The sequence below is a fragment of the Drosophila pseudoobscura genome, chromosome X, assembly GCF_009870125.1.
Source record: "Drosophila pseudoobscura strain MV-25-SWS-2005 chromosome X, UCI_Dpse_MV25, whole genome shotgun sequence".
NCBI classification, from domain to species: Eukaryota; Metazoa; Arthropoda; class Insecta; order Diptera; family Drosophilidae; genus Drosophila; species Drosophila pseudoobscura.
The window spans coordinates 12,991,317-13,005,560 of NC_046683.1; the positions used below are offsets into that span (position 1 = coordinate 12,991,317).

General features: G+C 47.8%; 1 protein-coding gene and 1 long non-coding RNA gene across 18 annotated transcripts in view; both read left to right on the forward strand.

The window, feature by feature from the left end:
* The window catches only part of Sh (Potassium voltage-gated channel protein Shaker), a 130,903-nt gene that overhangs the window by 92,538 nt on the left and 24,121 nt on the right, over positions 1-14,244 (forward strand). The window lies entirely within an intron of this gene.
* On the forward strand, positions 5,611-13,801 carry LOC117185005 (uncharacterized). 2 transcript variants are annotated; one of them, XR_004470494.1, is made up of 2 exons: positions 5,611-7,104; positions 13,417-13,801. It is a non-coding gene; the product is annotated as an uncharacterized lncRNA (long non-coding RNA). The 2 variants fall into 2 exon arrangements; XR_004470495.1 differs by having other exon boundaries at positions 5,611-7,020.

Consider the following 14,244-nt stretch of genomic DNA (forward strand, 5'->3'; position numbering starts at 1 on the left):
CTCCTTTCGCCCTTGTCCCAATCCAAAATCCATGTGGAGTACGCCGCCCATAAATGCATTGGATTCGCTCAAAAGCCTCCTAGAAACTTTTGGCGACCACACGGTTACGGGGGGCCCATGTAGGGGTGAATGCAGGGGCGCGGTGCGGAGGGATGATTTTCCAGTGCGCCATTCTTTTTTCTCCAAATTTTTTTTCTGTTGGTCCTTTTTTTTGCCGTTGGAGAAGTTTCTTATTGGACTTTCGTGTGCTTGTGCTTAAGCTCGTATTTTATAGAATGATATTTTTGGCGGAATGCCAAAGGGGGCGGAGTCGGAGTCCCGTAAGAGGTGTGGCAGGACCGAACGAGCGTGTGTGTGTGTGTGTGTGAATGTGCACTGAAAGCCTTTTGGTAATTACATTAAACATGCCCAAAATGCAGCAGCAATTTACACATTTCTCAGGCTTTTCCCAAGCCGCTTTTCCTCTCTCTCTCTCTCTAGCTCCCTTCAACTCCATTGCTGTTGCTGTTGCTGTATGTGTGTGTGTGTGTCTCAAGTGACGTCACAGTGCTGCAGCAGTCGCCAAAGCGGAAAACTCTGGCGGCCATAAAAAGGGAGCTTCAGAGTGGGAGAAGAGCAGGAGGAGGAGGGAGAATCGGTTAAGCAGTGGCCCATGTGTGTGTGTGTGTGTGTGCCACTGTGTCTGTGCAGCATCCTCAAGGACATTTCCACTTGTCTCTACTTCAATTTTGTTGCATTAGTGTCAGTAGCTCCTCTTTCCGTGGCTCTTGTTTTGGGCGGGCTGGTTTATGTCCCTGAATTTTGCTAGGCTCTGTTACCCAGTGGACCGTGGACCGTATTGGAGCCGTGGACCATTGAAGCAATGTAGCATTGGAGCGGTGGAGCGGTGGGCGTGGCAGCTGCTATTGAGACAGAATGTCGCGACAACGAGGCATTCGCCAACGAGCGTTCCATTGGCATTCCCTCATTCTCAGTCTCATTCTCATTGAAATTCATTTAATTGCCAAAGGGGACCCACTCGGCATTCATTGCACGCTCTCGTAGTCTCGTACTTTTGCGACAGATCAGATGCACTCGTAGCTCAAGCGGCAGCTGAAGTATCGGGTTTTTCGAACACTGTGGCAATGTGGCAATGTGGAAATGTGCAAATGTGGCATTGTTGCGGCGGGAGAGCCATCGATTGGCATTCGGATTGAATCGAATTGAAGCTCCTGCTGTTGCTGGGCCAACATATGAATCTTCATGTCTCTCAGACGAATGTGCGGCTGCCAGCAGCTTAATAAACAAGAACGATTGCAATTAATTAAGTTTGATATATTCGTCGCACACTTTTCGGTGAGCAGATGGTGCGGAAAATACAGCTGTAGCCGGGGTCCTCTGCTCGGCAATCCTTTAGCTTCATTGAGTGATTGGCAGACACACTCTTAAGCCGATTAATGTTGATTATGGGATGGGGGAGACTGCAGCCGCTTTGTGGATCCATTCCCATTTCAAGCACTCAGAGTGCAACTAATGACGTTGACAAATGCTCCGGCTGTGCGGATCTCGTCTGCCTCTTGGCCGCCTGCCGTTCGCCATGGATGCAGTTGCCAACTGACTGCCAAAAGCATCAAGCTGCTGGGCTGACGGGCTGCCGCCGCTGTCAGAGAGTCTCAGAGCCGCAGACAAGCTGACGACGGGCCGCACAGCCCAGCCGAGGCGTCGCCGGCATGTCCCACTCCTCGCACACGTAGTTCTTCCACCTCACACCTCTGTGCCGGGCCAGACAGAGTCAGCTGCTCCTTTGGCTGCCGCCGCTGGCGGTCGTGCTGCAAATTAACAGCATGACACACATTTAAATCGAGCTAAATACAAGGGAGGCACGGGGCAGAGGGAGGGCTACGGGGCATGGGGAATGGCTTTGGAGTACGGCACCAGTCGGTGCCCCAGGAGGCGAGCAGCAAAGCAGCTGCTGTCAGCCTGCTCCACCTGCGTCCCTGCATATTGGGGTTACGTGCCAGACACTCACGTGCATTCGCATTGCAATCAGCCATGAAGAGAAGAGCAGAGAAGATGGCAGAGACAGAGAGAGGAAGAGGGAGTGGGAGAGAAATGCTTTGGAATCACTGATTCTATAAACTATATCGTTACTCCCTCGCCCAAATATAGATAAATGTCGATAAATCTGTAAGCAATCGACCAATCAAAATACATTTAAGTATCGATAAATTATGGTTGAATTTTATCGCCTAGCTGTTGCCCTTACTCGTATTGTTCGCTGAATCTAAAGCTCGCGCTTCTGAACCCATAAATATCCCCAGAAACCAGAAATCTCATTTACATAACCAGTTAGGCAATAAACTAACGCGAGTCGTTATCAAAATTATCGATTGCCCGCTTAAACACCAATAAATTATCGACAAAATGCAGCTTGGCAATGGAAATGCAAAAACAACTAGAGAAAACTTTTCATTCTCTATTTTTTGGGAGTTTGCCGCCTGCCCCTTTGGAGTTGTCGGGCGGGGAAATGCCACAAAAGGCAACTTGGCAAAAGAAACTTCCTTGCTTGCATAATCGAGAGAAAGTGGGGAAAGTTTTGTGGAGCGACGGGTAGATGCAGAGTGCCAAAGTGGCAGGGTGAAAGAGTGCCGTTCGCTGCCAATATAAATATGCGATTGGTATGAAAAATCGAAGGCCAACTTTGTAGCGCCAGCCATATTTCACACTCTACCGGGCACTAGTACCATCGGTTGAATATGTGAAAAAAAACACACAGAGAAATCGAAAGATAGATGGAAAGAGGGAGGGACAGAGAGACAGAGGGACAGAGGGAGAAAGAGTGGCGGCCGGAAGTGACAAGCAATTTGAACGGACGGCAAAACGATGCAGCGACGATGAGCAGACTCCGCCATCCTCGAAAAGCCCTCCAACTCTCATCCACATTCAAATCCTCAACCGCCGCTAGTCCTTCGTTGTGGGGCGCCAATTCTGTTCCTGCCCCTGCCCCTGCCACTGCCCTTGCAGCTCGCTTGCTTGCTCGCGCAAAGAACTTGCCATAAATTTTGCACGTTGTTTTGCTGCGCTGCACAAATGTTCGGTGGTGCCCCATCTCGATGGCTCCGGCGGCTTTGCCTCATTTTTCTTTTCTGCGGCTCTTTGCCCAAAAATATGTATATTTTGTGTCGTCTCTCTGTGTGTGTGTGTGTGTGTCTCCCCTCTGGTCGCATATTTTATGCAGTTGCTTCGGGCTCCTGAGAGGGTCTCTGTCACATAGCCCCAGTCCTAGGGCCAGGAGCCGGCCCAGAGCCAGCCGGAAAGTCGGCCAAAGCTTCGGGCAACATTTCTTGTTGAATCGTTGTTGAGTTGCTGCTGTCCGTCGTAATTGCACCAATGGCGGAATATGAGATGCATGTCTCCATCTGGCATCCCTCCCTATGGCAGGGATCACAGCCCCTTCTCAGCCTCCTTCATTTTAGTTGGCCCTAGCAGCATGTATTTTCGATAAAATAGGGCTTTTGCTCTTTCGCTTGGCATCACAAATCAAAATTGAAACCACATTTCGGCATCCACTATTTGTTTGGCGAGTGCTTCAACTTGCATGCAGCTAACAATTCAGTTCTATTCCGGTATTTGTTGTTTATTTAGCCACTCGTAGGCCTTGCCCGTTTTTATAACCAATTAAAAGGGTTTTCGAATTCTGCAAAAGGGTTTCAGAGGCCAACATTCATTGAAATATATTTGTAACATACGAGTATGTACATGAAAAACAACTCAAAATAGTTCTGTTTCCATCAACGAGTATTCAAGGATTCATGGATTCAATGTTTGGGGAATTCCCAATGAAATGATGCTTTAGATTCAGATTCAGTTTCAGTTTCGGTTTCAGACAGCTGTGATATGAGCTCCTCCTCCTACCGCAGAGAACGTTAATTCGATGCGACAGGGCTTCTCCGCCGAATGCACCTAACGAGAGCCCGCCTCCGCCCGAGTCCTGGCCGAGTTCTTTATTGTTATCCTCGTTAAGCAGACACAAAATTCTCAGACTCCGCCCCACCCGCCTGCCCTCGCCACTTTCCTTTCTCCGATCTGGGGGGAATGGTTTGCCATAAATTTGGCAGCTTAACAGGCGAGCGAAAGCCCGAAACGAAAGAGGGCAAGAGCAGAAAAAAAGAAAAACAGGATGCAGCAACCGAATGCAGGGGAAAGGTGCGACGAGAGGGGGGGCGGCGCCGGAATGGCGATGGGTTACAAATGTAAAACAAGACACTAAAAATTTCATGAGCTCCACACAGTCTTTGACTTTAGTTTGAGTTTCAGTTTCGGTTTGAGTTTCAGATTGGACTGCGGTTAAGTGCAGCCCCGACTAAAGCCATTATCCTTGCTATCCACTGCCGTTGCCGTTGTTGGTATTGGTTGTGCGGCTATGCGTGTGCGTGTACGTCACTGGGCCTTTGTCATTGGGCTGTTCCCCCTTCGACCATTGCCAAAAATAAATTCCGGCCAGGCCTCGCTGGCCTCCCTGGCCACACTGCCCTCTCTGTGTCCGCTTTGGCTAATTGATGGAATCCGAGTTTGCCGCAACCGCAATTCGAGCTCCCCATTTATTACGAAGCACATATGTATATGCATAAAGCAGGAGGGAGAGAGATATTATATGTCCTTAGGCGTACGTTTCAGCGAGGACATAATCGATTAAGCCGCCACGATATGCGGAAGTTCTCTCGGATGTGCAATTATTTATACGCGTAAACGAGTGCACGAGTGAGCTCTGAGCTCTGAGAACCGCCAGGCATCGAGTCCCAGCGAATTGTCATCGGTAAATGTATCAGTTCTATTTCTCATTAAAGTTTAATTTCCCTGGGAAACTCTTTGGGAGCGAAGGTGACTGCTTCTCATTTGAATCCAGATTGAATGCAGGTAGCCTGCATTTTGTTGACTAAGAAACATTGCTTTGGCATAGCTTCTGTTACAAAATGCTGAGGAATTCGTTATAAATTCTGTTCTCTGTTAATTGAAGAAGAATGCAGGAAATTGCTGCTCAAGATTCCTTAGAGCTAAGTGCAAATAGCTGTTAAAATATTTCATTTCAGCCTGCACCTCAAGCAACCAGCAGCGACTCAAGAATGTTTGTTGCAAGCTCAACGCTGTCCAACGAAGATTTTCCGCCCTGTCGGATGTCTCCTTGACATCTTTCTCATTCTTTAAATTTAAATTGAGTCCTCTTCTAATTGAATTGTTTTCTGCTTCTCCCACTTTTCCACATTTTCCAACTGCAAGTGGAAAGTGCAACCCTTCTAAAACTGAATCTGGCTATATGGAGATATATAGTTTTCGAGAATGTCCCTAAACCCTTGGTGATTGTCTTCTCTATTTGGGTTCCATTCATGGTGTCAGTCAGTCAATTGAATCCTTAATCAGTATCCTTCACTGCAGTGCAGCTCGCCACGAGCGGGGGCTCGAAAGTGCTCTCTCCTTGGGAAAGTTCAAACTTAATTTGGTTACCATCCAGCATCCCAACATCCCAGCGAGCCTTTCCACGGCTGGCCTTTTACGCTGGCCTGACCTGACTAATTGATTTGGTACGAATGCAGGGGATACGTATACGGGTCCGGGTACGGGTACGGATACGGAACTCAATTTCAGTTGTTTGTCCATACAGCAGCGCTGGTTGTTGCAGCAGATTGTAGCATTCGGCATACGGCATGAGCTAGCGGCTATGTGGGTATGTGGGTTTATGGATCTCTGGGCTTTCGGGAATGAGGCATGCGGCATGCGGCATGTGGCATGTGGCGGGTTAATCGCATTAGACGAGCGCGTGTATGGCTGCAGCCTTGATAGTCAGACGGGGACAGTCGGGGCCGGACACCCCCGGAACGCTTTCGTACGTCACACGGGGGCGGTGAACTGTGCCGTTGATGGATGGTTCTCAGCTTTCTGTTCATTCAAGTTCCTTTGCTTCCGAAGTGAGTGCGCGCCCAGCATCCGGCCAAAGTCGAAGCTTTCCGGTGCTGGTAGCATGGTCCATGTTGGCGCCCTCTGTGAAACTTTGTTTTCTCTGGAAGCTGCGAAGCTACCAACAGCCTCGCACAGCTTCCGACTTCCATTGAAAGCTCTCAGTGTTGACAGTCGACAGTTGACAGCGTTCTGATTCCATTTTATTCCACAGGCTGCCGTTGCAACGGATTTGGGTTTTGTTTTGAATATCATTTATTACTTAAATAAACATTTCAATGCAAATGCGCGAATAATCGAATGAGGGTGATTGGAATCAGCTTATACTAATATCGAACGATATTTTATCCATTGACACACGCACACTCTTGCCTTTAGCAGCTTTTGACAGCTGAGCAGAGCTTTATTCATTGACAAAATCTGGACAAAGCCAGAAGCCCGCGAAGCTCCCGCAGTGGAAGCCTGGAATGGCACTACCACTGGCACTGCCACTGGCTGTGGCATTGCCTGGATGCTCCTAAGCGTCTCCTGCTAGCCGCCAGCTGACAGGCGGCCGTGCGACCGTGGAAGCTTCCAGCGCTGTCGCCGTACTCAGCTGTAAGGCGGGTGGCGCGCAGCATCAACAAAAGCGCAGCAGAGAAGAGCAGAAACAGAAGCAGAAGTACAAGTACAAGGAAGAGAAGGTGCACACGAAACACGAAATGCGAAACGAACGGAAATGAAACGAGCGAAGGCGTCGCTGGTCCGTTGGTCCGTTGGACCGTTGGCGGCTCGCTTCAGTCTCACGCAGCCAGCAGCCGACAGTAGATGCCGACGAGGATGCAGAGCCGAAGAGCTTGCGAGCGAAACCGAAACCGAAACGGAGACCGAAGCTCTGATTGAGTGCCGTATACCGTGTACCGTTAGCCGTTCCATTGCCAATTCGTGGTGTGGCGTTCCATATACTGCCGCGGGGCAGCACAGCAGAGCAGCAGCAGCGAACAAGAAGCAGCAGCGACAGGCGACAAGCGACAGACGATAAACGAATAACGGGAACGCGAAAGGCGAAAAGCGAGAAAGAATAAAAGTCGAACTGAGTTCTGGCTTACGGTAAAACAAAAAAAAAACGAAGAAAAAAAGGCACAAGGAGAACGAGAGAATCGAGCAGAATTTTTGCTACAAATTTTTGTTGTTGTGAGTGCAAAAGAAAGTGAGAAGAAAGGCGAAACAAGACGGTGAAGAAAGCGCGCAGAGAGTGTGGAAAGCAGAAGAAAGCGCAAAGAAAGTTTTTAAGAAGAAGAAAGCCCGAAAAAGTTCGAAAAAGTGCGAATAGGCGAAGGAAGAGTGTGGGAGGGAGGTGTGTGGTGTGTGGAGTACCACGAAAGGCGGTCAAAATAATCGAAACTAAAGGGAAAGTGTGGCTGGAAATCGAACACACAAAAAAGCAATTTAAATGGAGATAAATCTAATGATAAAGATACATAAAGCCCATGCCCGAGACCCTCCTCCTTTGCGTGTGTGTGTGTGTGTGCGTTCGCTTAACCTTGACACATCAAAGACATCAAAACTCAAAAGAAAAAACTACACACTTAATGCCCACATAGTACATATGTAGTATTTATATATCTGTATCTGTATCTGTATGTATATCTGCTGCATAAAACGCAGCAAGAATATATGATGTTGGTGGATGGTATTGTGTCGGCAGTGCATGGCCAAGGGGGCTATGAATGCTATGATGAATGTCCCCGATCCGAGCACCGGATTCCTCTGACATGCCACACATTTCAGCAATCGAAATCGAACAGCAGACACAACAACAGAATCGTATTTATAACGAAATGACACTAAACAAGTGGCCGCCACGAGAGAGGCAGGGCAACAGATAGTGGAAGTGGCAGTGACAGAGGCAGTGGCAGTGGCAGTGGCAGAGGCAATAGTATAGTTGCCATCATAACATATTGTCAACTCAGACACACACGCACACGCAAAAGAGAGCCACAGAGGTAACGAGACATTGGGGTAGAGAGAGAGAGAGAGAGGGAGAGCGAGTTGGTGGGAGAAAGTTATTAAGATGCCAAACAGCTGAGTAGGCATCTCCACCCGTTCCAGTGCCTCGGAGTGGCATACCTGAACAGCAAGAGGCAGGGGCAGGGCCAGAGGCATCAGCAGTAACAGTAACAATTCCGCTGTAAGCAATATTTTTGAGGTATATCCTTCTTAAGGACGTTCCAAAGGCAATTTGCTGCTACTGTTGGTTCTCCTGTGTCTGTTTATATATATTTATGTATGTATATGTATGCATATGTGTGTGTGTGTGTGTGTGGGCCTGCCCCACTCTCTTTCCCTAGCATTCCTTGCTCTGTGTTTTGTGTTCATCTTCTCACACAGACACAAACACACACGACAAAGAAAAAACAGCAAAAAAAAAAAAGAAATACGAATGCAGATAGGAATGGGAATGGGAATGTGGGATGTAGGATGGGGCCAGGACTCTGTGTAAATCTCTTTAAAGGGTCGAAAAAGAACTGCTTAGGAATGTTGTTTAACCTTCAAAGAAATAACCCAGCACACATACATACACATATATACGTGCATATGTATGGGGCCACATACGACACTTGCATAGTGCATGGAGAGATTCCGCGAGTACGTGAAGCTGGAAGTCTTCTGCTCAATTGTAGACCCACAGATACAGCAGACTTCAAACTGAAATCGAGCCTTGTTCTGAGTTCATGCCGCACCACAGTGCGTATGATTAATATCATAAAACTTACGAGTTTACCCACGATGCGTATGCATTTTATTACCATTCTCACCCATTCTTGCGTGTTATTCATGGTAAAATAAAGACACGATGTATACGCTGGGTATGCGTTATATTCAAGCCGCGCCACAAATTCTCTGTAAAATACCCACCAGAAGGAAGAGGAATGGGCTCGTATGAAGGAGCTTATTATAGCACCCATGCCTGTGCCTGTGCCCGTGCCTGCGCCACAGTGCGTATACGTGTATGCAATGCATGCACTAATCATACGCCCTGTTGGCCCTGCAATCTGAACTGCAATTTAGCGGCAGCAGGCTCCAGTGCCAAGCCAAAATCAATTAGAGGTCAGAGTTAGAGCAGAGTAGAGGGCTTTGGACCGCTTTTCACCTGGCTGCAATTTGGCAGTCGCTCTTGGCAAACGCTCAATTCCGTGTCACCTGCTCCTCCTGCCCCCCCCCCCCACCGCCGGCTGACCTTCGAGAGATGCCAAAAACACACTCGCTCCTGCACTCGATTGATAGATGGCTTCCTTCCGCTGGATATTGCCTCAAGCGGCAGGATGTATGAGCTTCAAACTGTTGCACCAACACAAGTACAAGCACACCGCACACAGCACATAGCCATAGATAGGGCGATGAAGAGAAGCAACGATAGAAGCTAATCAAAATTGATTAAAAATCGCTCAACGGGAGGGAATCGTGTTAGGGGTGGGCATGGGGTGCACGAGGGGCACGAGGGGGCGCAGAGCATGGGCAGCGCATGGCATAATGCAGTTTTGACCATCAATCAATTAGCATCAGTCAGTGACAAGTCAAGAATACGTGCCAAGCCTTGGATAACTAATCGAGAACCGATCGAACAGCGAAATCTTATTCTCATCCGCCATGGATGCCTTGGAGTTGTATGTATTTTTTTATTTTTATTTTGATTTTGCTTTTATTTTTGTTTGAGTTGATTTTGAGTCACTTTTTTGTATTGATTTGATTTATGTTTTTGTTTCTTTTATTGCTTGATTTTGTATTTATTTGTTTTGTGATTTCTCCATCGATCTATCGACGCAGCTATATGTCGGATAATCTTTAAGTCGCCATTGGCATTGAGTCCTTAAGTCAAGGATACTTATGCTGTCGCTGCAGCTCTTCCTGTACTTAGCTTTAATTTCTAAAGAAATCTAAAGTCTGTACTCCTTCATTGTGACTGCGCATTCCTTTCAGCATTGGCTTTACACTTAGCTTCTGGGGGGGTGTGGTGGGGGAAAGAGCTACAACGGAAACTGTTTTTGGCCTCTGGACCTGTGCCTTTTGTTCTTGCCTCCATCTTCATCTCTGGCATCCCTGCCTTTTGTTTCTGCTGCTGCATCTTCATCTCGGGCCGCCTTTGGAGCTCCATTCAAAAGCTGTCGCTGTGCAAATATGCAACTTGGGATGAGATACAGCCTTAGCTTCGGTTCAGCTTTTAGCTTCAGTTTTTGGCTTGGATGTATTTATGTTATGATCAGCTTCCTTCGGTTCGGTTCGAGCTCTGTTCAGATCTGTTCATCATCTTGAGTTCCACTGTGGAAGACCTCGGTGTCTGCTCTGCTCTGCTTGTAAGAAAGTTCCGCTTTAGTTTGACGTCTGCCTCTTCTTCAGCTTCATCTGCATCTTCGTCTCCATCTCCACATACTCGTATTCCGCCCAGTTCTTAGCCCAGTTCTCAGCCATGTTCCCAGCCCAGTTGCCAGCCCAGTTCTCAGCCCTGTTAGATTCAGTTGAGTTCAGTTGAGCTCGCTTCAGTTCATCTCAGTTCGGTTGAGTTGCCTTCTTAGGGCGGGGGCGGCGGCTGGGGGTTCCATAAAATGCGTGACAAGACAAAAGCGACACAGAGGCGTGAGTGGATGTCTCTTTCTATCCATCTCCATCTCTCTCTCTCTCTTTCCCTTGGCATGGGATGTGAGGTGTGGGGAGGGGATGGGGAGGGTGAAGTATTTACTGCGCACACCGACAAAAAATAGCAGAATCAGACCCCAAGAAGGAAACGAAATTCATGACGCTGACGTTGGATTGTGGGCCGCTGAATGGGGGGCAATGAGGAGCCCGGCCCTGCGCGGCCTAGCCAGGACAGGCCCGGCCCGGCCCGGCCGGCCCTCGGGGACCCACACATACAGCTGCAACAACACCAAACACGCAGACGCAACGAAAAAAAAAAAAAACCAAAAAGCAAAAAAACAAAAAACAAAAAAACGAAGAAAATTGAGACAAAATAAAAGCAAACTTGACAGCTGCTTAACACTCCAGACTGCAAAGCGAGTGGAAGAGAGAAAGACAGAGAAGGAGCGAGAGAGAAAGAAGAGAAAGAAGAGAAAACAGAGAAGAAAGAGCAGGTTTTTGGGTGATGTATAGGTAAGAGGTGTCTGATAATAACTGCAAAGATAATGGCAGAAGGACACTGGCAGAAAGAGTGAGAGAGAGAGTGAGAGAGAGAGAGAGTGAGAGAGAGAGAGAGCGAGAAGCTTTGACTAGGCGACAGGCCATACGAAGCACCGAACAAAGCAGGAAACGCCAACAAGCGAGTGGACACAGAGAGAGAGAGAAAGAATCACACGGCATAACGGTAAATGAACGCACGACACGCAGGACACGCACGCACGCAGGACACGCACAAGCGGGCCATGTGCGTTGTGGCCTTTCGTGTTTCGTTTTCGTATTTCTGCTCGTATTCACATTCGTACTCGTCTCGTTTTACTCTCTGCATGTCCTCCGTGTGCGTGTGTGTGTGTGTGTGTTGGTGTTGCATAAATCCGCCAACAAGTTTCCCATTGTGCATGGCCGCCCCCAAAAAACAACCTGCTCTCACTACAGACCCATTACATACGTTTCGTTTTCATCGTGTTCCATTCGTGCCTCTCTGTCTCTGTGTCGCTTGGTATCTCTCTCTCCCTCTCTGTCTCTCTGGTGGCAGCTCGCTCGATTCTATCCATGACTCACGAGAGCTTTTGCCCTCGTGCTGCTGTGTTTTGTTATACACACACAGATACTACCTGTTTGTGTGAGTGAGTGTGTAGGATGTAGGTAGGTGTAGGTACCTTTCGGTGTGTGTGTGGGTGTGTTGGTGCCATTACAGCGCCAGTTAAGCGCTTACACGCTTCAATTTCTCGCTTGCCACTTATGGCCCAGCATTTGTCTCCTTTCGTCCTTTCGTTCATTCGTTTTTGTTGTAGCTGTTCCATTCCAGTCCACTCTCGTTATCCATTTTCGTCTCGTTTCACTGCGTTCCGTTTCGGTTGCCATCGTTTCGTTTCGTTTCGCTTCGTTTCGCTTGGTTCTTGGGTCTGTCTCCACGTTTTGCGCGCTTATTCCAGGGGGCGAATGTTTTTTTCGGGCGCCCCCGCACCCCCACTGGAAGGCCCCTCGAGCAATGCTCCTCGTGCACTCGCACGAAAAATATGAAAATACAAATCAAACAGCCAGTAGAACATCCTCCAGCCAGAGCAGGAGCGACAGCAGCTTCTTCCTCTTCTACTACTGCTAACATACTACTACTACCTCCACTGCCACTTATTCTACTCTCATCCTCCATCCTCTTGTGTGTCCATTTGGCTTTCTTTTTTTGTGTTGTTTGCGTTCGAATTCAACTCCCAAAAAGTATTGGCCGCCGACACACTTACAGTTTTTTTTGTGTCACTTTGTGTCGCTTTTGTCGTGTGTCGTGAAGTGAAAGTTGAGTGCAGCTGGATGCCGTCCTGAACGGCCAGCAAAGTGTGCGTGGGCGCGTGAGGAAACTTCTAAAAATTTAGAAATAATGTGCAAAAATAGGTGGAAAAATAAAGGCAGCAGCAGCTAGCAAATGGCGTGGGCCATCATAGGCACTTCCCTTGTATTTATAACCCAGGATAAATCCCTCTCTCTCTCTCTATCTCTATCTCTATCGCTGTGTGTGTGTGCGTGCGTGCGTGTGTGCTTACCTGTGCGGCAGCTCAGCCCACATTCGGTTGCTCCTGGGGCACCATCCATTCGAAAGGTTCAAGGTTGTTCTTCCCAACTAACAACAAAAACAAAAACCAAAGAAAAGTCGCGCCAAAAACAAAAAACAATCTCAATCAGTGCCAATAGTTTTTATTGCAAACAGAGCGAAAGAGTGTCCCCCTTTTGAAAAAGAGAGCGAGTGAGAGAGAGCAGCGAAGAGTAAAGAGAAAGTGCTGGGAGTGTAGAATGTAGATGGAGACAAAGAGAAATAAACATAAATACAAGTGAAAATCGAGACTGAGGTGTCGGTGCGGGTCTGAAAATCAATAGGTAAAGGACATTCAAGGCACATAGCCACCTCGCCTCCTCTCTCTCTCTCTCTCTTTCTCTGACACACACTTTCTGCGATTTTCCACCTCCCTGTCTCTCTCTCTCTCTCTGTATCTCTGTCTCCACTCTCTACTCCCCACTCCCCACTCTCTACTTTCTCTTGCAAACGCACCCTCATTGCCAGCTTCTGTTTCGGTCTCGGCTTTCTTTTGGCTCTCCCGAAAAAAGACAAAAATTCGTTGAGCCTATTTTTACAACACATTGAAAACAGCACATGTACGTGTCTGTGCTGTGCTTATGTCCGTGTGTGCTTGTGTGTGTGTGTACGTGTGAGAACTGCGCCTAAAAGCGGAAATTAACATTTTCACTTGCTGTTTCCGGTTTGCAACACAAAAAGTGAAACTCAAATTTGCCGAATGTGTAAGTGTTTTGGCGTCAAAAACTAATCAAAAATCCATCGCGCAGAAATCGAATCATATCAAAAACTAAACCAAAAAACAGAAACCAGAAACAAATTGTAATAGATAAAATATATATGTAGTAGAAACATGTGACAAATGCAAAAATGGAAAAGGAAAACTGATGCTGACCCCGACACCAACGTACAAAACCGCAAAAGCAATGCCGAGAACAGCCGAGAGGAAAATGCACTGGCCTAGCCGAATTTCCAAAGGAACACTACCAGTCGGAGAGCGCTGAGAAGTCGACGGGGAAGTCTCCAAGCGCGAAACAAAATGTTAACAAAAATCAGCCAACAGAACGAACTATCAAAATCCAAATCAAGTCTTCGCCGAAACTAAACCAAAACTGAAACTGAAACTCAACGAAATCTTACCAAGAACCACACAAATTAAAAACAAAAATGATCGAAGGGCTTCGCTTTACTTTTGCTTTTTACACAAGAAATCTACAAGAAATGCAACAAACCCAAAGAATGCCAAATGCCAATGCCAGTCGAGCCCAAGGCCAAGACTGCGAAAGAGACATCTAGAGCTAGAGGAACAGCAGAGGGATCAATGACCATTGATCCTCCATGAAGAGGGAAGCACAGCAGACCGGCCAGGAGCAGCGGGACAAATCACAGAAGCAGAAGAAGCAGGCAGCCAACAGGATCCAAAGGAAGGAAGGCAGAAGCCAGGTTCAGGTCAGAGAAGAGTCCCGAGCCACACACAAGAAAGTGGAGCTGAACGTGGAAGCCGACGATCGGAGCGAGGCAGCAGGAAGTCCGGGTAGCCGAGGAGTGGAGATTGGAGGCCAACGATTGCCCGCGACCCGAGGAGATCGGGCCCGTGG